We start from the raw sequence: 21,770 nt of genomic DNA, 5'->3' as shown, positions 1-21,770 counted from the left end.
GCCCAGTCTGACTGCTGCCCAGTGCTGCTCCCTGACTGTATGCTCCCTTGGTGAGCCTCTGTCCTGCTGGCCATGTTTTTGTTTGTTGGGTTTTGTTGTTGTTTTGTTGTTGTTTTTTTGTTGGTTTTTTGTTTTGCTTTGTTTTGTTTTGTTTTTTGTTGTTTTGGTTTGTTTTTGTTTTTGTTAGTTTTGTTTTGTTGTTTTTATTTTTTTTTTCCATTTCATCCTGCACCCCGATCTTCATTTTCTTCCCGTGTCCTCTCTGCTGCCACTCTCTCTTTCTGCCTCGTGTCCTCTGTGTGTGCGGGGCTGGGGAGGAACTTCACCCTTCCTGGGGGCTGCCCCCCGTCCCCCTCCCCCCCCCCCCCCCCCCCGTCCTTGTGCCAGCAGGGTCCCTTTTTGGGGGCATGGACCCGTGGGAAGGGTTCCCATCAAGGGCCGTGCTGCCGTCCAGGGCAGCTGGAGCGGTTCTGTGCCTTCATTTTGGGGGTGAGGGAAGAAGGCTGAGGGGGGGACGGGGTGGAGACTCGGGGGGCTCCGTTGTGTTTCGGGTCAGCCCGAGGTCCCCGGCAGAGGGAGCCACGCTGCGGCGCAGGAGCAGGGGAGTGGGGAATGGGTGGGGGGGGGGGGCCGTACTGGGTGCCCTCCCCCAGAGGGACCCACGGGTGCCAGGACATTCCCCGGGAGGGGTGGCCGTAGAATACATGAAAAATTTTTGTTTGTTTTCATTTCGTTAGAGGAAGGCTTTCTTTAGTTTTGGCTGGGGTTTATTTTGGTGCATTCATTTAGGGGGATTTCCTGAAGGGATGGATCTCGTTGTTTCATCCCCCCCCCATCCCTTGTCTGTCTGTCTGTCTGTCTGTCTGCCCGTCCCCAAAGCGCCGCAGCCCCGGGCTGAGCTCGGCGGCAGTGCTGCCGCCTTGTGGGCACAGCGCGGTACTGCAGCCGTCGCCTGTCTCGGATGCAGCCCCACAGCGAGCAGTCCGGAGCAGAAGTGTGAAAGCTGGGATCCTTTGACTTCTGCAGGGGACTTCATTTTCTTTTCCTCTTCTTCTCTTCCAGGACCGGAGAAACGGTTCCACTCCTCCCATCTTTGCCAAAAGCTGTGGTGTTTGAGGAGCCAGAGCCAAGGTGCCTTCAGCACCAGGGCTCTGCACTGGGGGGCTCCTGGTCCTGACCGCGCAGGGTTCATCTTTTCCTCCCCGCTGGGATGAAGTGTCTATGGAATCTGGGATCTGGGTGAAACTGCGGCTCTGCTGGTATCCAGGGACGTGAGGTTCCGGGGGACTGCGTTTCCCTGTGGCTTTCCAGGTCGGCAGGAGCCGGAGGAAATGGGGTGCCAGAGCCGTGCCCCATCAGGCCGTGTTTTCCTCTGAGGAACAGAGAATCCGGGCTGAGGTGAGATTGCCGGGAGTGCTTGGATGGATGAGCTGTGCGGGGAACGGGGAGCTCGGAATCGCAGCTGCTGCTGGATCCATTGCCTTAGGTCTGCTCCGTCTGTGTCTGTGCCAAGTGGGATTTGTGCTGGGGAGAGAGGTGCTGTGGGGAGCCAAAGGTGGAGTAAATCCTCTGTGGGGATGGGCAGCGAAGGACTGAGTAGCAGGGAAAGGAGAGGATTTCTAAAGGATACGACTGTTTCTGCCAAGAGCGGGGTGGAGCAGCGATGGGGGTGGTTGGGTTTGGCCTGGGCTCTGTTATTCTTGGTGCCATTTTAAAATTCTGTCGTGTGATTTACTGTCCGGGAGCTTTCGAACGAGAGCCGACAGAAATGTAGGTTAAGCCTTGGAAGTTGGGTCCACTGACTGCAGCAGCTCGCCGAGGCTGGAGGACTGGGGTGATGGCTGCTCCCAGGAAAGGTCACTTATTTATTGATGCTGTGTCACATTTCCCTCAGCCCAGAATGGCTGTGAGTTTGTGCTCTTCTCAGTGGGGGAATTGGAGAAGGTTTTGGCTGTAATTAGAAGTCGGAGAAAAATCCTGCTAAATAAAAGTCTCACCTCTGTCCCCCCTAAGTTATCCCAGTTTGTCCCAGCTTGGAGCTGCGCAGAAGTCAGGCAGGGGAAATGACATCAGGGGTACAGCTGTCAGTTCCAAGGCAGAGAGAGAAGATGTAGCAGCCAAGGGCAGGGCAGGGGAAAGGTTTCAGAAAGCATTTCTGTGGTGTAATGAATGCCAATTTCTGCTTGCCCAGGGAGAAGAGGACGAACTCCCAGCCATTCAGGCCTGACAGTCCCCTGCAGCGAGAGCATACACTGTGTGAGTTCAGGGTCGAAGACAAGGCTGAGGGAAAATCCAGGGTATTTATAAGGGATGATGAGAGGTGGGTCCAGGGTGAGAATCCAGTGGGTAAAGGGAAAAGTGGTGTAAGGGAGGAGTAATATAGGGCAGGGGCCGATAAGGTAGGATGGGTGGAACAGTGCAGTGAACATAAACCAGTGGGGGGGGGGGGGTACAAGGATACAAGAACTTTCCAGAGCTGGGAGGAGACAAGGGATGACATAACTGGGAATAGAGGCAACCAATGGGAAATGAGGGTTATAAAGCTTTACCTTAAAGCTTTGCCATAAAGAATTTTTAAAACCTTTGACAACCTTCTTAGGAGCTATTCTAAACTTAAACAAATGCCCTCCAAGGTCTGGGGCCATGGGCCAACTCCTCACCCAAAACACTGGTCTGGCTTGGCATGTCAGTCAGTCCGATTCCTACACTGGGCCTCTGCATGATATTCGCCCAGAAGCTGCCTTTCAAGGACTGAAGTGGAACAAAAAGTATAAAAGAAATGTCATTCCCAGAGGGAAAATAGTTTCATTTCTCTTGTGTCTGCTTTTTTTTTTTTTTTTTTGTTTTTACAGTTACCTCAAAATTCCCGGATCCAGAACAGCTACTCTGAGTTTTGGTAGAGATTCCAAAGCAGGATACAGTAGGTTTCAAAGTACACCTTGGAAAATCAATCGTTTGTCTGCAGCATGCAGCAGGTAGGTGTGATGTCTGTAACTGGTCTTAGTTGATGCAGAGGTACTTGGAAAAAAATGTTTAATCTTTCATCTCTCCCCACCTGCATTCTTCCTAAGTGTACTTTTTATTCAGCAGGACTCGGATGAGTGAGAGAGAGAGAGAGAGAGAGAGAGAGAGAGGAACTCTCTTCACATCAGCGTCAAAGGAAAAAGTGTTCAGCGACTTACAGTCCTAGTGACTGTTCTGTGTAAAAGCAGGATTGTTTTTCCATCAGACCTTGCGTGCCGTACCAGTCTGTGCGTTAACAGGTGTCTAAGAAAGGTCAAAAGGGAATAACTCCATGTCGTTCACTCGTGTGAATCTTGGTGGGGAGCAGAGCCGAGAGGGAAGTGCAGTGAGGGGGAGGTTACTGAAGCCCCAGTTTGTTTCCAGTGAGCGTGGTGTTGTGGTGTTCAAAGTTACAGGTGCCTGCTGGCCTGGAGCTGGATACTTCTGCCTCTGCTTTCTTTGGGGGTTGATGATTCCTTATGTTTATGTTGGTGTGCCAGACAAATTGTTAAAGGTATTTCCATCAGACCTGGTTTGAATGTGTTACCCCTTCATTTAATTAAAAGAAAAAAAGCCCCGCTCCATCACTGCTGCTGTGATGTGTGACAAAAGGCCATCTTCCCTCCACTGGGAGCAGGTGAGAGATGGAACTAAACCCCAAAGGATTTTCTGCTCACTGATGGCACGTGAGTTTTCTTGGGAATTCTCTGCCAAATCTGGTGAATTGTTCTTGAATGTGGCCATGAGGGGAGTTGAACGTGCCCGTCCAGATCTGCAAACATGCAGTGCCAGAAGGAGAAGCCTTGAAATGTAAACCGGGATTTATTCACCTGACTCACAGGTGTGTGTGCTGTGCCCAGGTCCCCTGTCCAAATCCTGGGCGGGGAGAAGCCAGGACTGCACATTCCTTGTGATAGGAATTCAGGTTTTTCTGGGGGGGGGTCGGGGTGGGGGTTAAATACAAATGAGATGCCAGGGAGGGAATGGCTCCTACGTGTAAATATATTTGCCCAAAAGGAGCCCTGCCCAGTCTGACTGCTGCCCAGTGCTGCTCCCTGACTGTACCCTCTCTTGGTGAGCCTCTGTCCCGCTGGCCGTGGTTTTGTTTTCTGGTTTTGTTTCTTTTTGTTTGTTTGGTTTTTTTTTTTTGTTTTTTTTTTATTTCATCCTGCACCCCGATCTTCATTTTCTTCCCGTGTCGTCTCTGCTGCCACTGTCCCTTTCTGCCTCGTGTCCTCTGTGTCTGGTTTATAATGTGTAGACTATATGGATATATGAATTCCACGTAAGTATGCCAAATATAAATAGAAAAATGAATTGAAATATAGTTTTAAAATAAAGGGGTTTTAATTTTCTGTTTTGTTAGAGGCCGGGCTTTTCCATAAAGGATATAAAAATGTGAAGATATAGAATATATAAATGTGTGTGTGTGTGTGTGTATATACATATATATACACACACATAAAATACAAATGTTAGTAATATAAAGATTTCTTAATAAAAATAATATTGTACCCATGTTGTAATTGATGCCAATATACATTAAATTCAATATCCAAAAATAGGTATTGATTATGAATATAAATTAATTATTAACAAACATATATTTTTTAATATATATATATATCTATATCTATATCTAATGGGTTTGGGGTTTTTTTAATTTGTTCATGGCAGGGATTTTTTAGTTTGGGTCGGGGTTTTTTGGGGGGCATTCGTTTAGTAGGATTTTTTAAAGGGAGGGACCTCGATGTTTTTTGGCCCCTTGTCTGTGTGTGTGTGTGTGTGTGTGTGTGTGTGTGTGTGTGTGTGTGTGTGTGTGTGTGTGTGTGTCTGTCTCTCTGTCTGTGTGTGTCTGTCTCTCTGTCTGTGTCCCCCGTGTCCTCAAAGAGCCGCAGCCCCGGGCTGAGCTCGGCCGCAGTGCTGCCGCCTTGTGGGAAGAGATCGGTACTGCAGCCGTGCCCGGAGCCGGAGCCCTGGCAGTGCTGCCGCCTTGTGGACACAGCGCGGTACTGCAGCCGTGCCCCGAAGCGGCGACGGGCTCCTCCTCGGCGCTGCTGCGGGAGGGCGGTGGGGGCGTGTGACCTTCTCAAGATGGCGGATGGCCCAACGTGACGATGCCGTTCCAGTGGAACTGATGCGACGCTCGGGACGGCGGACGCAATAGGGCCCCGGCAGAGATACGCTGGGGGGTGTGTGTTGGGGGGGGGGGGGGGGGGGCCGTACTGGGTGCCCTCCCCCAGAGGGACCCACGGGTGCCAGGACATTCCCCGGGAGGGGTGGCCGTAGAATACATGAAAAATTTTTGTTTGTTTTCATTTCGTTAGAGGAAGGCTTTCTTTAGTTTTGGCTGGGGTTTATTTTGGTGCATTCATTTAGGGGGATTTCCTGAAGGGATGGATCTCGTTGTTTCATCCCCCCCCCATCCCTTGTCTGTCTGTCTGTCTGTCTGTCTGCCCGTCCCCAAAGCGCCGCAGCCCCGGGCTGAGCTCGGCGGCAGTGCTGCCGCCTTGTGGGCACAGCGCGGTACTGCAGCCGTCGCCTGTCTCGGATGCAGCCCCACAGCGAGCAGTCCGGAGCAGAAGTGTGAAAGCTGGGATCCTTTGACTTCTGCAGGGGACTTCATTTTCTTTTCCTCTTCTTCTCTTCCAGGACCGGAGAAACGGTTCCACTCCTCCCATCTTTGCCAAAAGCTGTGGTGTTTGAGGAGCCAGAGCCAAGGTGCCTTCAGCACCAGGGCTCTGCACTGGGGGGCTCCTGGTCCTGACCGCGCAGGGTTCATCTTTTCCTCCCCGCTGGGATGAAGTGTCTATGGAATCTGGGATCTGGGTGAAACTGCGGCTCTGCTGGTATCCAGGGACGTGAGGTTCCGGGGGACTGCGTTTCCCTGTGGCTTTCCAGGTCGGCAGGAGCCGGAGGAAATGGGGTGCCAGAGCCGTGCCCCATCAGGCCGTGTTTTCCTCTGAGGAACAGAGAATCCGGGCTGAGGTGAGATTGCCGGGAGTGCTTGGATGGATGAGCTGTGCGGGGAACGGGGAGCTCGGAATCGCAGCTGCTGCTGGATCCATTGCCTTAGGTCTGCTCCGTCTGTGTCTGTGCCAAGTGGGATTTGTGCTGGGGAGAGAGGTGCTGTGGGGAGCCAAAGGTGGAGTAAATCCTCTGTGGGGATGGGCAGCGAAGGACTGAGTAGCAGGGAAAGGAGAGGATTTCTAAAGGATACGACTGTTTCTGCCAAGAGCGGGGTGGAGCAGCGATGGGGGTGGTTGGGTTTGGCCTGGGCTCTGTTATTCTTGGTGCCATTTTAAAATTCTGTCGTGTGATTTACTGTCCGGGAGCTTTCGAACGAGAGCCGACAGAAATGTAGGTTAAGCCTTGGAAGTTGGGTCCACTGACTGCAGCAGCTCGCCGAGGCTGGAGGACTGGGGTGATGGCTGCTCCCAGGAAAGGTCACTTATTTATTGATGCTGTGTCACATTTCCCTCAGCCCAGAATGGCTGTGAGTTTGTGCTCTTCTCAGTGGGGGAATTGGAGAAGGTTTTGGCTGTAATTAGAAGTGGGAGAAAAATCCTGCTAAATAAAAGTCTCACCTCTGTCCCCCCTAAGTTATCCCAGTTTGTCCCAGCTTGGAGCTGCGCAGAAGTCAGGCAGGGGAAATGACATCAGGGGTACAGCTGTCAGTTCCAAGGCAGAGAGAGAAGATGTAGCAGCCAAGGGCAGGGCAGGGGAAAGGTTTCAGAAAGCATTTCTGTGGTGTAATGAATGCCAATTTCTGCTTGCCCAGGGAGAAGAGGACGAACTCCCAGCCATTCAGGCCTGACAGTCCCCTGCAGCGAGAGCATACACTGTGTGAGTTCAGGGTCGAAGACAAGGCTGAGGGAAAATCCAGGGTATTTATAAGGGATGATGAGAGGTGGGTCCAGGGTGAGAATCCAGTGGGTAAAGGGAAAAGTGGTGTAAGGGAGGAGTAATATAGGGCAGGGGCCGATAAGGTAGGATGGGTGGAACAGTGCAGTGAACATAAACCAGTGGGGGGGGGGGGGGGTACAAGGATACAAGAACTTTCCAGAGCTGGGAGGAGACAAGGGATGACATAACTGGGAATAGAGGCAACCAATGGGAAATGAGGGTTATAAAGCTTTACCTTAAAGCTTTGCCATAAAGAATTTTTAAAACCTTTGACAACCTTCTTAGGAGCTATTCTAAACTTAAACAAATGCCCTCCAAGGTCTGGGGCCATGGGCCAACTCCTCACCCAAAACACTGGTCTGGCTTGGCATGTCAGTCAGTCCGATTCCTACACTGGGCCTCTGCATGATATTCGCCCAGAAGCTGCCTTTCAAGGACTGAAGTGGAACAAAAAGTATAAAAGAAATGTCATTCCCAGAGGGAAAATAGTTTCATTTCTCTTGTGTCTGCTTTTTTTTTTTTTTTTTTTGTTTTTACAGTTACCTCAAAATTCCCGGATCCAGAACAGCTACTCTGAGTTTTGGTAGAGATTCCAAAGCAGGATACAGTAGGTTTCAAAGTACACCTTGGAAAATCAATCGTTTGTCTGCAGCATGCAGCAGGTAGGTGTGATGTCTGTAACTGGTCTTAGTTGATGCAGAGGTACTTGGAAAAAAATGTTTAATCTTTCATCTCTCCCCACCTGCATTCTTCCTAAGTGTACTTTTTATTCAGCAGGACTCGGATGAGTGAGAGAGAGAGAGAGAGAGAGAGAGAGAGAGAGGAACTCTCTTCACATCAGCGTCAAAGGAAAAAGTGTTCAGCGACTTACAGTCCTAGTGACTGTTCTGTGTAAAAGCAGGATTGTTTTTCCATCAGACCTTGCGTGCCGTACCAGTCTGTGCGTTAACAGGTGTCTAAGAAAGGTCAAAAGGGAATAACTCCATGTCGTTCACTCGTGTGAATCTTGGTGGGGAGCAGAGCCGAGAGGGAAGTGCAGTGAGGGGGAGGTTACTGAAGCCCCAGTTTGTTTCCAGTGAGCGTGGTGTTGTGGTGTTCAAAGTTACAGGTGCCTGCTGGCCTGGAGCTGGATACTTCTGCCTCTGCTTTCTTTGGGGGTTGATGATTCCTTATGTTTATGTTGGTGTGCCAGACAAATTGTTAAAGGTATTTCCATCAGACCTGGTTTGAATGTGTTACCCCTTCATTTAATTAAAAGAAAAAAAGCCCCGCTCCATCACTGCTGCTGTGATGTGTGACAAAAGGCCATCTTCCCTCCACTGGGAGCAGGTGAGAGATGGAACTAAACCCCAAAGGATTTTCTGCTCACTGATGGCACGTGAGTTTTCTTGGGAATTCTCTGCCAAATCTGGTGAATTGTTTTTGAATGTGGCCATGAGGGGAGTTGAACGTGCCCGTCCAGATCTGCAAACATGCAGTGCCAGAAGGAGAAGCCTTGAAATGTAAACCGGGATTTATTCACCTGACTCACAGGTGTGTGTGCTGTGCCCAGGTCCCCTGTCCAAATCCTGGGCGGGGAGAAGCCAGGACTGCACATTCCTTGTGATAGGAATTCAGGTTTTTCTGGGGGGGGGTCGGGGTGGGGGTTAAATACAAATGAGATGCCAGGGAGGGAATGGCTCCTACGTGTAAATATATTTGCCCAAAAGGAGCCCTGCCCAGTCTGACTGCTGCCCAGTGCTGCTCCCTGACTGTACCCTCTCTTGGTGAGCCTCTGTCCCGCTGGCCGTGGTTTTGTTTTCTGGTTTTGTTTCTTTTTGTTTGTTTGGTTTTTTTTTTTGTTTTTTTTTTATTTCATCCTGCACCCCGATCTTCATTTTCTTCCCGTGTCGTCTCTGCTGCCACTGTCCCTTTCTGCCTCGTGTCCTCTGTGTCTGGTTTATAATGTGTAGACTATATGGATATATGAATTCCACGTAAGTATGCCAAATATAAATAGAAAAATGAATTGAAATATAGTTTTAAAATAAAGGGGTTTTAATTTTCTGTTTTGTTAGAGGCCGGGCTTTTCCATAAAGGATATAAAAATGTGAAGATATAGAATATATAAATGTGTGTGTGTGTGTGTGTATATACATATATATACACACACATAAAATACAAATGTTAGTAATATAAAGATTTCTTAATAAAAATAATATTGTACCCATGTTGTAATTGATGCCAATATACATTAAATTCAATATCCAAAAATAGGTATTGATTATGAATATAAATTAATTATTAACAAACATATATTTTTTAATATATATATATATCTATATCTATATCTAATGGGTTTGGGGTTTTTTTAATTTGTTCATGGCAGGGATTTTTTAGTTTGGGTCGGGGTTTTTTGGGGGGCATTCGTTTAGTAGGATTTTTTAAAGGGAGGGACCTCGATGTTTTTTGGCCCCTTGTCTGTGTGTGTGTGTGTGTGTGTGTGTGTGTGTGTGTGTGTGTCTGTCTCTCTGTCTGTGTGTGTCTGTCTCTCTGTCTGTGTGTGTCTGTCTCTCTGTCTGTGTCCCCCGTGTCCTCAAAGAGCCGCAGCCCCGGGCTGAGCTCGGCCGCAGTGCTGCCGCCTTGTGGGAAGAGATCGGTACTGCAGCCGTGCCCGGAGCCGGAGCCCTGGCAGTGCTGCCGCCTTGTGGACACAGCGCGGTACTGCAGCCGTGCCCCGAAGCGGCGACGGGCTCCTCCTCGGCGCTGCTGCGGGAGGGCGGTGGGGGCGTGTGACCTTCTCAAGATGGCGGATGGCCCAACGTGACGATGCCGTTCCAGTGGAACTGATGCGACGCTCGGGACGGCGGACGCAATAGGGCCCCGGCAGAGATACGCTGGGGGGTGTGTGTGTGTGTGTGTGTGGGGGGGGGTGTGTCCTTCTTTTCCCGCCCTTTTTTTTTGCCGTCCTATGTAGAAGGTCGGGTGAGTGATGGCCAGGTCGCCATCTTGGGAGTGGCACGCTGCAATTTCCGCCCTTCCTGGCGCCAAATTTGGTCCTGGCAGAAGCCACTTCCGGTGGCGTTGCCACCGTTGTTGTGGTAACTGTAAAGCCCCAGATAATGGTGTCTGTTGTAGTTGCCTGCCTGAATCCGACCCCCGACGCCGATCGCGCGCTCTCCCGCCGCCTGTCCCACGAGCCATTTCCAGCACCGCTGACCAGTCCGCGCCCGTCCGCGCCGCGTAAAAGGCGACGGAAAATCGCGCCGAGAACGCGGGATCGGTTTCGGGGCCGGATTCAGGCAGGCGAGTTCAATAGTCGCCAATGTAGGGGGCCTTCTTTTTTGCCTCCCGAAACAAAGATGGCGCCGGCACCGGAAATGGCTTCTGCCAGTATCAAAGATGGCGGCAGGAGCGGGCGGAAATTGCGTCTCGACCTTCCCAAGATGGCGACTCAACCGTCACTCGCCCGACCTTCTACATAGGGCGGCAAAAAGGGGCGGGGAAAAAAAGGACCCCTCACGGGGTGTCTACTGCATTGCCTGCCCGCGACGCCGACGCCGATCCCCCCCCCCCCCCCCCGGCGCGATTTTGCGCGGCGTTTCCCATCGTGCCCACACGGGCTGTGGGCTCAGCGGCGCCGCGGACACGCGGGAGCCCGGCGGGCGCCGACAGGCAGCGGCGGGTCCGCCCCTCTCTCTGCCGGGGTCCTTCCACGGCCGCCGTCGCGGAGAGCGACTCCCGTCCCGCCGCGCTACGTCTCCGCGCCGCCCGGGTCCGCTCCCGCCCGGGGCGTTCCCATCGACGAAGGAAGAGCGGTCGCCCAGCTCCCGGAGCCATCGCCCTACCCGCAGCCGGGAGCAGCCCGCAGGAGGAGGCAGCTGCTCTCTCTGCCGGAGAGGTGAGAGGGGCGGAAGGACGGGGCGGCGTGGGAGAGCGGGCACGGGAGAATTCCCAGGCACAATTCCAGCTCCCCACCCTTGCAGCTGGCAGCAGCCCGGTGTCCTCTGCGTGTGGCAGCAGCTGCAGCGCTGGTTTGGAGCAAGCTTCCATGGCATTTTGTTGCAAAGGTGCCCCTTCCAGCCGGGTGCCCCGGCTGGGTTCCCTGGCTGGGAGAGCCCTTGAAGTAGCCAAAGGGAGCAGCTGCTGAGAATTCCGAGCCCGCTGTTCCTGTGATTCTGGATACAGTGTTTCAATAGTGTGTGCTTCTATCCTATGTGCTGCTAGATGTACTTTGGAACAAGTTGACTCTTTCATCCCTCCCCACCTGCATTCTTCCTAGGTGTACGTTTAATTCAGCAGCATTCAGATGAGAGAGAGGAGCTCTGTTCCCATCAGCATAAAAGGAAAAAGTGTGCTCACACAGACCTAAGTTGTTTGGTCAAAATATTCTTACTTTGCTTTGGTCCAAAACATGTTATTACTGTGTGCAAGCTCATGGGGAAGATTTTATACAACAGCTCTCAGTGGGACATGAAAGCTCCACTTTCCCTTTTCTTGAACAGCCTGAGACCCAATATTACTTGATATCAATTTTATTACAGGCGTTTGGAACTTTTTGAAGAGCCAGAAGGATTGTTTGTGCATACGTGTGTCACTAATATCCCTCCTCTCTCCAATGCAGGATGGGGGGGGGGGGAAAGGGCTGCAGAGCTTCCTGCAAGGGGCTGTAAGTGCAAATAAAGAGGAGCCAGAGGTTTAGTTGATATGAATCACTGTTTCTGAAAAGAGCCTGATGGATTTGCTGATACCAAAACCAGTAGGAATAGGAGACTGAACTCGGGCATGGGGATGGTCTCCTTGGCTTTAAAAAGCTTTAATGGCTTTAAAGGGCATTTCTATCAGACCTGGTTTATTTTTATTACCTTTCATTACATTTTAGAATAAAAAAGCCCCGCTCCATCGCTGCGGCTGTGATGTGTGACTAAAGGCCATCTTCCCTCCACTGGGAACAGGTGAGAGATGGAACTAAACCCCAAAGGATTTTCTGCTCACTGATGGCACGTGAGTTTTCTTGGGAATTCTCTGCCAAATGTGGTCAGTTGTTCTTGAATGGGGCCATGAGGGGAGTTGAACGTGCCAGCCCAGATCTGCAAACATGCAGTGCCAGAAGGAGAACCCTTGAAGTGTCACCTGGGATGTGTTCCCCTGACTCACTAGTGGGTGCTGTGCCCAGGTCCCCTGTCCAAATCCTGGGCGGGCAGAAGCCAGGACTGCCCATTGCTCGTGATATGAATTCAGTTTTGGGGAGGTTAAATACAAATGAGATGCCAGGGAGGGAATGGCTTCTAACTGTAAATATTTTTGTCCTAGAGGAGCCCTGCCCAGTCTGACTGCTGCCCAGTGCTGCTCCCTGACTGCACGCTCTCTTGGTGAGCCTCTGTCCTGCTGGCCGTGCCTTTTCTGTCCCCGTGCCGCTCCGTGCCCGTCTTTACCCTCCCGAGCACATGGCGTGGTCGATTCCTGTCTCCCGGTCCTGGTTTCCCTTTTTGTCTCTGTGTCCCTGCGTCCTTGCTGTGTGTTTGGGACTCCTTCTTTTTGTCTGTCCTTCTCCGTGCCTCACTCGTGTTCCCGTTCTGTTCCCTGTGGTTCTGTGGTGCTCCCCGTGCCATTGTTTCCCCCGGGATCCTTGTGTCCCGTTCGCTGCCCCTGTTCTTTTTTAATCCCTCTCTCGTGCTGCCCATCTAGCATCCCTTTTTTGTGGTTTTGTTTTCTATTTTTTTTTCCTCCATTTCATCCTGCACCCCGATCTTCATTTTCTTTCCTGTGTCCTCTCTGCTGCCACTCTCTGCCTCGTGTCCTCTGTGTGTGCGGGGCTGGGGAGGAACTTCAGCCCTCCTGGGGGCTGCACCCCCCCCCCCCCCTTTTCCTTGTGCCAGCAGGGTCCCTTTTTGGGGGCATGGACCCGTGGGGAGGGTTCCCATCAAGGGCCGTGCTGCCGTCCAGGGCAGCTGGAGCGGTTCTGTGCCTTCATTTTGGGGGTGAGGAAAGAAGGCTGAGGGGGGGACGGGGTGGAGACTCGGGGGGCTCCGATGTGTTTCGGGTCAGCCCGAGGTCCCCGGCAGAGGGAGCCACGCTGCGGCGCAGGAGCAGGGGAGTGGGGAATGGGGGGGGGCCGTGCTGGGTGCCCTCCCCCAGAGGGACCCACGGGTGCCAGGACATTCCCAGGGAGGGGTGGCCGTAGAATACATGAAAAATAGCAATATAAAAAAAAGACCTAAATCTCGTTGAAAAGAAGTATTTGATTGGTTTTTATTTGGTTAGAGCCAGGGGTTTTATATAGGTTATATAAGTCTAAAATATACGGAATGCAATAGAAAAAGAAATTTTAAAAGTATTTGTATAAATATAAAATATAAACACAGAAGTTACACATCTCTATAAAATACAGAGTCTATAATATAAATAAAGCAAATATTATCAAAATACATAATGTATAAATATAAGTTGTAAAAGATGAAACTAGAAATATAAAAAGATTTAACTATGGTTTAAAATAAATGTTTTATTGGTTTTTAATTGGTTAGGGGCAGGGTGTTGAAGAAATAATATAAGCAACAGATAAATATCCAAATAAAATAAGGACAAATGGTATAAGCCATAGATAAATATACAAATGTACAATAAAATACAGACATGAAATTAGAAATGCATCTATAAATATATGTAAGTATAAATCTATATAGAATCAGAAAAGTATTTATGTAGTATTTATGTAGTATTTAATACAATTAATATTGAATCTATTCTTATAGTATAATATATACGTAATATAAATGTATAAATTACAGATATAAATATGAAAAATGCAAGTAGAAAAATATATTTGAATATAGTATAAAACAAAGTGGTTTGTTGGTTTCCATATGGTTAGAAGCGCAGCTTTTTAATGAATGATATTAAACATAAAAGCATACAAATATGTTAAATATCAAGATATAGATATACATAAAATAAATAGTAGTAGTAGAAAGATAGATAATAAAAAGTAAAAACAATGTCTTGTCTATATTTTGCACCATATTAGAATATAAATGAAATTGAATATATAAAGATATGTGTAGACTATGATTATATATATAAAATAAATAATAGCAAATAGATACATATATATATATCTCAATATATATATATCTAAAGGGTTTTGTTTGTTTTCGTTTCATTAGAGGAAGGCATTCTTTAGTTTCGGCTGGGGTTTATTTTGGTGCATTCATTCAGGGGGATTTCCCGAAGGGATGGATCTCGTTGTTTCATCCCCCCCCCCCATCCCTTGTCTGTGTGTCTGTCTGTCTGTCCGTCCCCAAAGCGCCGCAGCCCCGGGCTGAGCTCGGCGGCAGTGCTGCCGCCTTGTGGGCACAGCGCGGTACTGCAGCCGTCGCCTGTCTCGGATGCAGCCCCACAGCGAGCAGTCCGGAGCAGAAGTGTGAAAGCTGGGATCCTTTGACTTCTGCAGGGGGGCTTCATTTTCTTTTCCTCTTCTTCTCTTCCAGGACCGGAGAAACGGTTCCACTCCTCCCATCTTTGCCAAAAGCTGTGGTGTTTGAGGAGCCAGAGCCAAGGTGCCTTCAGCGCCAGGACTCTGCACTGGAGGGCTCCCGGTCCTGACCGCGCAGGGTTCCCCTTTTCCTCCCCGCTGGGATGAAGTGTCTATGGAATCTGGGATCTGAGTGAAACTGCGGCCCTGCTGGTATCCAGGGACGTGAGGTTCCGGGGGACTGCGTTTCCCTGTGGCTTTCCAGGTCGGCAGGAGCCGGAGGAAATGGGGTGCCAGAGCCGTGCCCCATCAGGCCGTGTTTGCCTCTGAGGAACAGAGAGTCCGGGCTGAGGTGAGATTGCCAGGAGTGCTTGGATGGATGAGCTGTGCGGGGAACGGGGAGCTCGGAATCGCAGCTGCTGCTGGATCCATTGCCTTAGGTCTGCTCCGTCTGTGTCTGTGCCAAGTGGGATTTGTGCTGGGGAGAGAGGTGCTGTGGGGAGCCAAAGGTGGAGTAAATCCTCTGTGGGGATGGGCAGCGAAGGACTGAGTAGCAGGGAAAGGAGAGGATTTCTAAAGGATACGACTGTTTCTGCCAAGAGCGGGGTGGAGCAGCGATGGGGGTGGTTGGGTTTGGCCTGGGCTCTGTTATTCTTGGTGCCATTTTAAAATTCTGTCGTGTGATTTACTGTCCGGGAGCTTTCGAACGAGAGCCGACAGAAATGTAGGTTAAGCCTTGGAAGTTGGGTCCACTGACTGCAGCAGCTCGCCGAGGCTGGAGGACTGGGGTGATGGCTGCTCCCAGGAAAGGTCACTTATTTATTGATGCTGTGTCACATTTCCCTCAGCCCAGAATGGCTGTGAGTTTGTGCTCTTCTCAGTGGGGGATTGGAGAAGGTTTTGGCTGTAATTAGAAGTCGGAGAAAAATCCTGCTAAATAAAAATCTCACCTCTGTCCCCCCTAAGTTATCCCAGTTTGTCCCAGCTTGGAGCTGCGCAGAAGTCAGGCAGGGGAAATGACATCAGGGGTACAGCTGTCAGTTCCAAGGCAGAGAGAGAAGATGTAGCAGCCAAGGGCAGGGCAGGGGAAAGGTTTCAGAAAGCATTTCTGTGGTGTAATGAATGCCAATTTCTGCTTGCCCAGGGAGAAGAGGACGAACTCCCAGCCATTCAGGCCTGACAGTCCCCTGCAGCGAGAGCATACACTGTGTGAGTTCAGGGTCGAAGACAAGGCTGAGGGAAAATCCAGGGTATTTATAAGGGATGATGAGAGGTGGGTCCAGGGTGAGAATCCAGTGGGTAAAGGGAAAAGTGGTGTAAGGGAGGAGTAATATAGGGCAGGGGCCGATAAGGTAGGATGGGTGGAACAGTGCAGTGAACATAAACCAGTGGGGGGGGGGTACAAGGATACAAGAACTTTCCAGAGCTGGGAGGAGACAAGGGATGACATAACTGGGAATAGAGGCAACCAATGGGAAATGAGGGTTATAAAGCTTTACCTTAAAGCTTTGCCATAAAGAATTTTTAAAACCTTTGACAACCTTCTTAGGAGCTATTCTAAACTTAAACAAATGCCCTCCAAGGTCTGGGGCCATGGGCCAACTCCTCACCCAAAACACTGGTCTGGCTTGGCATGTCAGTCAGTCCGATTCCTACACTGGGCCTCTGCATGATATTCGCCCAGAAGCTGCCTTTCAAGGACTGAAGTGGAACAAAAAGTATAAAAGAAATGTCATTCCCAGAGGGAAAATAGTTTCATTTCTCTTGTGTCTGCTTTTTTTTTTTTTTGTTTGTTTTTACAGTTACCTCAAAATTCCCGGATCCAGAACAGCTACTCTGAGTTTTGGTAGAGATTCCAAAGCAGGATACAGTAGGTTTCAAAGTACACCTTGGAAAATCAATCGTTTGTCTGCAGCATGCAGCAGGTAGGTGTGATGTCTGTAACTGGTCTTAGTTGATGCAGAGGTACTTGGAAAAAAATGTTTAATCTTTCATCTCTCCCCACCTGCATTCTTCCTAAGTGTACTTTTTATTCAGCAGGACTCGGATGAGTGAGAGAGAGAGAGAGAGAGAGAGAGAGAGAGAGAGAGAGAGAGAGGAACTCTCTTCACATCAGCGTCAAAGGAAAAAGTGTTCAGCGACTTACAGTCCTAGTGACTGTTCTGTGTAAAAGCAGGATTGTTTTTCCATCAGACCTTGCGTGCCGTACCAGTCTGTGCGTTAACAGGTGTCTAAGAAAGGTCAAAAGGGAATAACTCCATGTCGTTCACTCGTGTGAATCTTGGTGGGGAGCAGAGCCGAGAGGGAAGTGCAGTGAGGGGGAGGTTACTGAAGCCCCAGTTTGTTTCCAGTGAGCGTGGTGTTGTGGTGTTCAAAGTTACAGGTGCCTGCTGGCCTGGAGCTGGATACTTCTGCCTCTGCTTTCTTTGGGGGTTGATGATTCCTTATGTTTATGTTGGTGTGCCAGACAAATTGTTAAAGGTATTTCCATCAGACCTGGTTTGAATGTGTTACCCCTTCATTTAATTAAAAGAAAAAAAGCCCCGCTCCATCACTGCTGCTGTGATGTGTGACAAAAGGCCATCTTCCCTCCACTGGGAGCAGGTGAGAGATGGAACTAAACCCCAAAGGATTTTCTGCTCACTGATGGCACGTGAGTTTTCTTGGGAATTCTCTGCCAAATCTGGTGAATTGTTTTTGAATGTGGCCATGAGGGGAGTTGAACGTGCCCGTCCAGATCTGCAAACATGCAGTGCCAGAAGGAGAAGCCTTGAAATGTAAACCGGGATTTATTCACCTGACTCACAGGTGTGTGTGCTGTGCCCAGGTCCCCTGTCCAAATCCTGGGCGGGGAGAAGCCAGGACTGCACATTCCTTGTGATAGGAATTCAGGTTTTTCTGGGGGGGGGTCGGGGTGGGGGTTAAATACAAATGAGATGCCAGGGAGGGAATGGCTCCTACGTGTAAATATATTTGCCCAAAAGGAGCCCTGCCCAGTCTGACTGCTGCCCAGTGCTGCTCCCTGACTGTACCCTCTCTTGGTGAGCCTCTGTCCCGCTGGCCGTGGTTTTGTTTTCTGGTTTTGTTTCTTTTTGTTTGTTTGGTTTTTTTTTTTGTTTTTTTTTTATTTCATCCTGCACCCCGATCTTCATTTTCTTCCCGTGTCGTCTCTGCTGCCACTGTCCCTTTCTGCCTCGTGTCCTCTGTGTCTGGTTTATAATGTGTAGACTATATGGATATATGAATTCCACGTAAGTATGCCAAATATAAATAGAAAAATGAATTGAAATATAGTTTTAAAATAAAGGGGTTTTAATTTTCTGTTTTGTTAGAGGCCGGGCTTTTCCATAAAGGATATAAAAATGTGAAGATATAGAATATATAAATGTGTGTGTGTGTGTGTGTATATACATATATATACACACACATAAAATACAAATGTTAGTAATATAAAGATTTCTTAATAAAAATAATATTGTACCCATGTTGTAATTGATGCCAATATACATTAAATTCAATATCCAAAAATAGGTATTGATTATGAATATAAATTAATTATTAACAAACATATATTTTTTAATATATATATATATCTATATCTATATCTAATGGGTTTGGGGTTTTTTTAATTTGTTCATGGCAGGGATTTTTTAGTTTGGGTCGGGGTTTTTTGGGGGGCATTCGTTTAGTAGGATTTTTTAAAGGGAGGGACCTCGATGTTTTTTGGCCCCTTGTCTGTGTGTGTGTGTGTGTGTGTGTGTGTGTCTGTCTCTCTGTCTGTGTGTGTCTGTCTCTCTGTCTGTGTGTGTCTGTCTCTCTGTCTGTGTCCCCCGTGTCCTCAAAGAGCCGCAGCCCCGGGCTGAGCTCGGCCGCAGTGCTGCCGCCTTGTGGGAAGAGATCGGTACTGCAGCCGTGCCCGGAGCCGGAGCCCTGGCAGTGCTGCCGCCTTGTGGACACAGCGCGGTACTGCAGCCGTGCCCCGAAGCGGCGACGGGCTCCTCCTCGGCGCTGCTGCGGGAGGGCGGTGGGGGCGTGTGACCTTCTCAAGATGGCGGATGGCCCAACGTGACGATGCCGTTCCAGTGGAACTGATGCGACGCTCGGGACGGCGGACGCAATAGGGCCCCGGCAGAGATACGCTGGGGGGTGTGTGTGTGTGTGTGTGTGTGGGGGGGTGTGTCCTTCTTTTCCCGCCCTTTTTTTTTGCCGTCCTATGTAGAAGGTCGGGTGAGTGATGGCCAGGTCGCCATCTTGGGAGTGGCACGCTGCAATTTCCGCCCTTCCTGGCGCCAAATTTGGTCCTGGCAGAAGCCACTTCCGGTGGCGTTGCCACCGTTGTTGTGGTAACTGTAAAGCCCCAGATAATGGTGTCTGTTGTAGTTGCCTGCCTGAATCCGACCCCCGACGCCGATCGCGCGCTCTCCCGCCGCCTGTCCCACGAGCCATTTCCAGCACCGCTGACCAGTCCGCGCCCGTCCGCGCCGCGTAAAAGGCGACGGAAAATCGCGCCGAGAACGCGGGATCGGTTTCGGGGCCGGATTCAGGCAGGCGAGTTCAATAGTCGCCAATGTAGGGGGCCTTCTTTTTTGCCTCCCGAAACAAAGATGGCGCCGGCACCGGAAATGGCTTCTGCCAGTATCAAAGATGGCGGCAGGAGCGGGCGGAAATTGCGTCTCGACCTTCCCAAGATGGCGACTCAACCGTCACTCGCCCGACCTTCTACATAGGGCGGCAAAAAGGGGCGGGGAAAAAAAGGACCCCTCACGGGGTGTCTACTGCATTGCCTGCCCGCGACGCCGACGCCGATTCCCCCCCCCCCCCCCCCGGCGCGATTTTGCGCGGCGTTTCCCATCGTGCCCACACGGGCTGTGGGCTCAGCGGCGCCGCGGACACGCGGGAGCCCGGCGGGCGCCGACAGGCAGCGGCGGGTCCGCCCCTCTCTCTGCCGGGGTCCTTCCACGGCCGCCGTCGCGGAGAGCGACTCCCGTCCCGCCGCGCTACGTCTCCGCGCCGCCCGGGTCCGCTCCCGCCCGGGGCGTTCCCATCGACGAAGGAAGAGCGGTCGCCCAGCTCCCGGAGCCATCGCCCTACCCGCAGCCGGGAGCAGCCCGCAGGAGGAGGCAGCTGCTCTCTCTGCCGGAGAGGTGAGAGGGGCGGAAGGACGGGGCGGCGTGGGAGAGCGGGCACGGGAGAATTCCCAGGCACAATTCCAGCTCCCCACCCTTGCAGCTGGCAGCAGCCCGGTGTCCTCTGCGTGTGGCAGCAGCTGCAGCGCTGGTTTGGAGCAAGCTTCCATGGCATTTTGTTGCAAAGGTGCCCCTTCCAGCCGGGTGCCCCGGCTGGGTTCCCTGGCTGGGAGAGCCCTTGAAGTAGCCAAAGGGAGCAGCTGCTGAGAATTCCGAGCCCGCTGTTCCTGTGATTCTGGATACAGTGTTTCAATAGTGTGTGCTTCTATCCTATGTGCTGCTAGATGTACTTTGGAACAAGTTGACTCTTTCATCCCTCCCCACCTGCATTCTTCCTAGGTGTACGTTTAATTCAGCAGCATTCAGATGAGAGAGAGGAGCTCTGTTCCCATCAGCATAAAAGGAAAAAGTGTGCTCACACAGACCTAAGTTGTTTGGTCAAAATATTCTTACTTTGCTTTGGTCCAAAACATGTTATTACTGTGTGCAAGCTCATGGGGAAGATTTTATACAACAGCTCTCAGTGGGACATGAAAGCTCCACTTTCCCTTTTCTTGAACAGCCTGAGACCCAATATTACTTGATATCAATTTTATTACAGGCGTTTGGAACTTTTTGAAGAGCCAGAAGGATTGTTTGTGCATACGTGTGTCACTAATATCCCTCCTCTCTCCAATGCAGGATGGGGGGGGGGGGAAAGGGCTGCAGAGCTTCCTGCAAGGGGCTGTAAGTGCAAATAAAGAGGAGCCAGAGGTTTAGTTGATATGAATCACTGTTTCTGAAAAGAGCCTGATGGATTTGCTGATACCAAAACCAGTAGGAATAGGAGACTGAACTCGGGCATGGGGATGGTCTCCTTGGCTTTAAAAAGCTTTAATGGCTTTAAAGGGCATTTCTATCAGACCTGGTTTATTTTTATTACCTTTCATTACATTTTAGAATAAAAAAGCCCCGCTCCATCGCTGCGGCTGTGATGTGTGACTAAAGGCCATCTTCCCTCCACTGGGAACAGGTGAGAGATGGAACTAAACCCCAAAGGATTTTCTGCTCACTGATGGCACGTGAGTTTTCTTGGGAATTCTCTGCCAAATGTGGTCAGTTGTTCTTGAATGGGGCCATGAGGGGAGTTGAACGTGCCAGCCCAGATCTGCAAACATGCAGTGCCAGAAGGAGAACCCTTGAAGTGTCACCTGGGATGTGTTCCCCTGACTCACTAGTGGGTGCTGTGCCCAGGTCCCCTGTCCAAATCCTGGGCGGGCAGAAGCCAGGACTGCCCATTGCTCGTGATATGAATTCAGTTTTGGGGAGGTTAAATACAAATGAGATGCCAGGGAGGGAATGGCTTCTAACTGTAAATATTTTTGTCCTAGAGGAGCCCTGCCCAGTCTGACTGCTGCCCAGTGCTGCTCCCTGACTGCACGCTCTCTTGGTGAGCCTCTGTCCTGCTGGCCGTGCCTTTTCTGTCCCCGTGCCGCTCCGTGCCCGTCTTTACCCTCCCGAGCACATGGCGTGGTCGATTCCTGTCTCCCGGTCCTGGTTTCCCTTTTTGTCTCTGTGTCCCTGCGTCCTTGCTGTGTGTTTGGGACTCCTTCTTTTTGTCTGTCCTTCTCCGTGCCTCACTCGTGTTCCCGTTCTGTTCCCTGTGGTTCTGTGGTGCTCCCCGTGCCATTGTTTCCCCCGGGATCCTTGTGTCCCGTTCGCTGCCCCTGTTCTTTTTTAATCCCTCTCTCGTGCTGCCCATCTAGCATCCCTTTTTTGTGGTTTTGTTTTCTATTTTTTTTTCCTCCATTTCATCCTGCACCCCGATCTTCATTTTCTTTCCTGTGTCCTCTCTGCTGCCACTCTCTGCCTCGTGTCCTCTGTGTGTGCGGGGCTGGGGAGGAACTTCAGCCCTCCTGGGGGCTGCACCCCCCCCCCCCCCTTTTCCTTGTGCCAGCAGGGTCCCTTTTTGGGGGCATGGACCCGTGGGGAGGGTTCCCATCAAGGGCCGTGCTGCCGTCCAGGGCAGCTGGAGCGGTTCTGTGCCTTCATTTTGGGGGTGAGGAAAGAAGGCTGAGGGGGGGACGGGGTGGAGACTCGGGGGGCTCCGATGTGTTTCGGGTCAGCCCGAGGTCCCCGGCAGAGGGAGCCACGCTGCGGCGCAGGAGCAGGGGAGTGGGGAATGGGGGGGGGCCGTGCTGGGTGCCCTCCCCCAGAGGGACCCACGGGTGCCAGGACATTCC

At 50.8% G+C, this 21,770-nt stretch overlaps 2 long non-coding RNA genes across 2 annotated transcripts; both read left to right on the top strand.

The window, feature by feature from the left end:
- The first annotated feature begins 5,275 nt into the window (after positions 1-5,275).
- LOC134046073 (uncharacterized) lies at positions 5,276-9,702 on the top strand. The gene is made up of 3 exons (XR_009933348.1): positions 5,276-5,991; positions 6,785-6,849; positions 7,449-9,702. It is a non-coding gene; the product is annotated as an uncharacterized LOC134046073 (long non-coding RNA).
- A 4,732-nt stretch (positions 9,703-14,434) lies between these two features.
- LOC134046068 (uncharacterized) lies at positions 14,435-18,418 on the top strand. The gene is made up of 3 exons (XR_009933346.1): positions 14,435-14,714; positions 15,507-15,571; positions 16,165-18,418. It is a non-coding gene; the product is annotated as an uncharacterized LOC134046068 (long non-coding RNA).
- Positions 18,419-21,770: the final 3,352 nt, after the last annotated feature.

The sequence above is a fragment of the Cinclus cinclus genome, chromosome 7 (assembly GCF_963662255.1).
Source record: "Cinclus cinclus chromosome 7, bCinCin1.1, whole genome shotgun sequence".
Classification (NCBI taxonomy): domain Eukaryota; kingdom Metazoa; phylum Chordata; class Aves; order Passeriformes; family Cinclidae; genus Cinclus; species Cinclus cinclus.
Note: the sequence above shows the minus strand (reverse complement) of the source record. Positions and strands in the feature narration are given on the sequence as shown.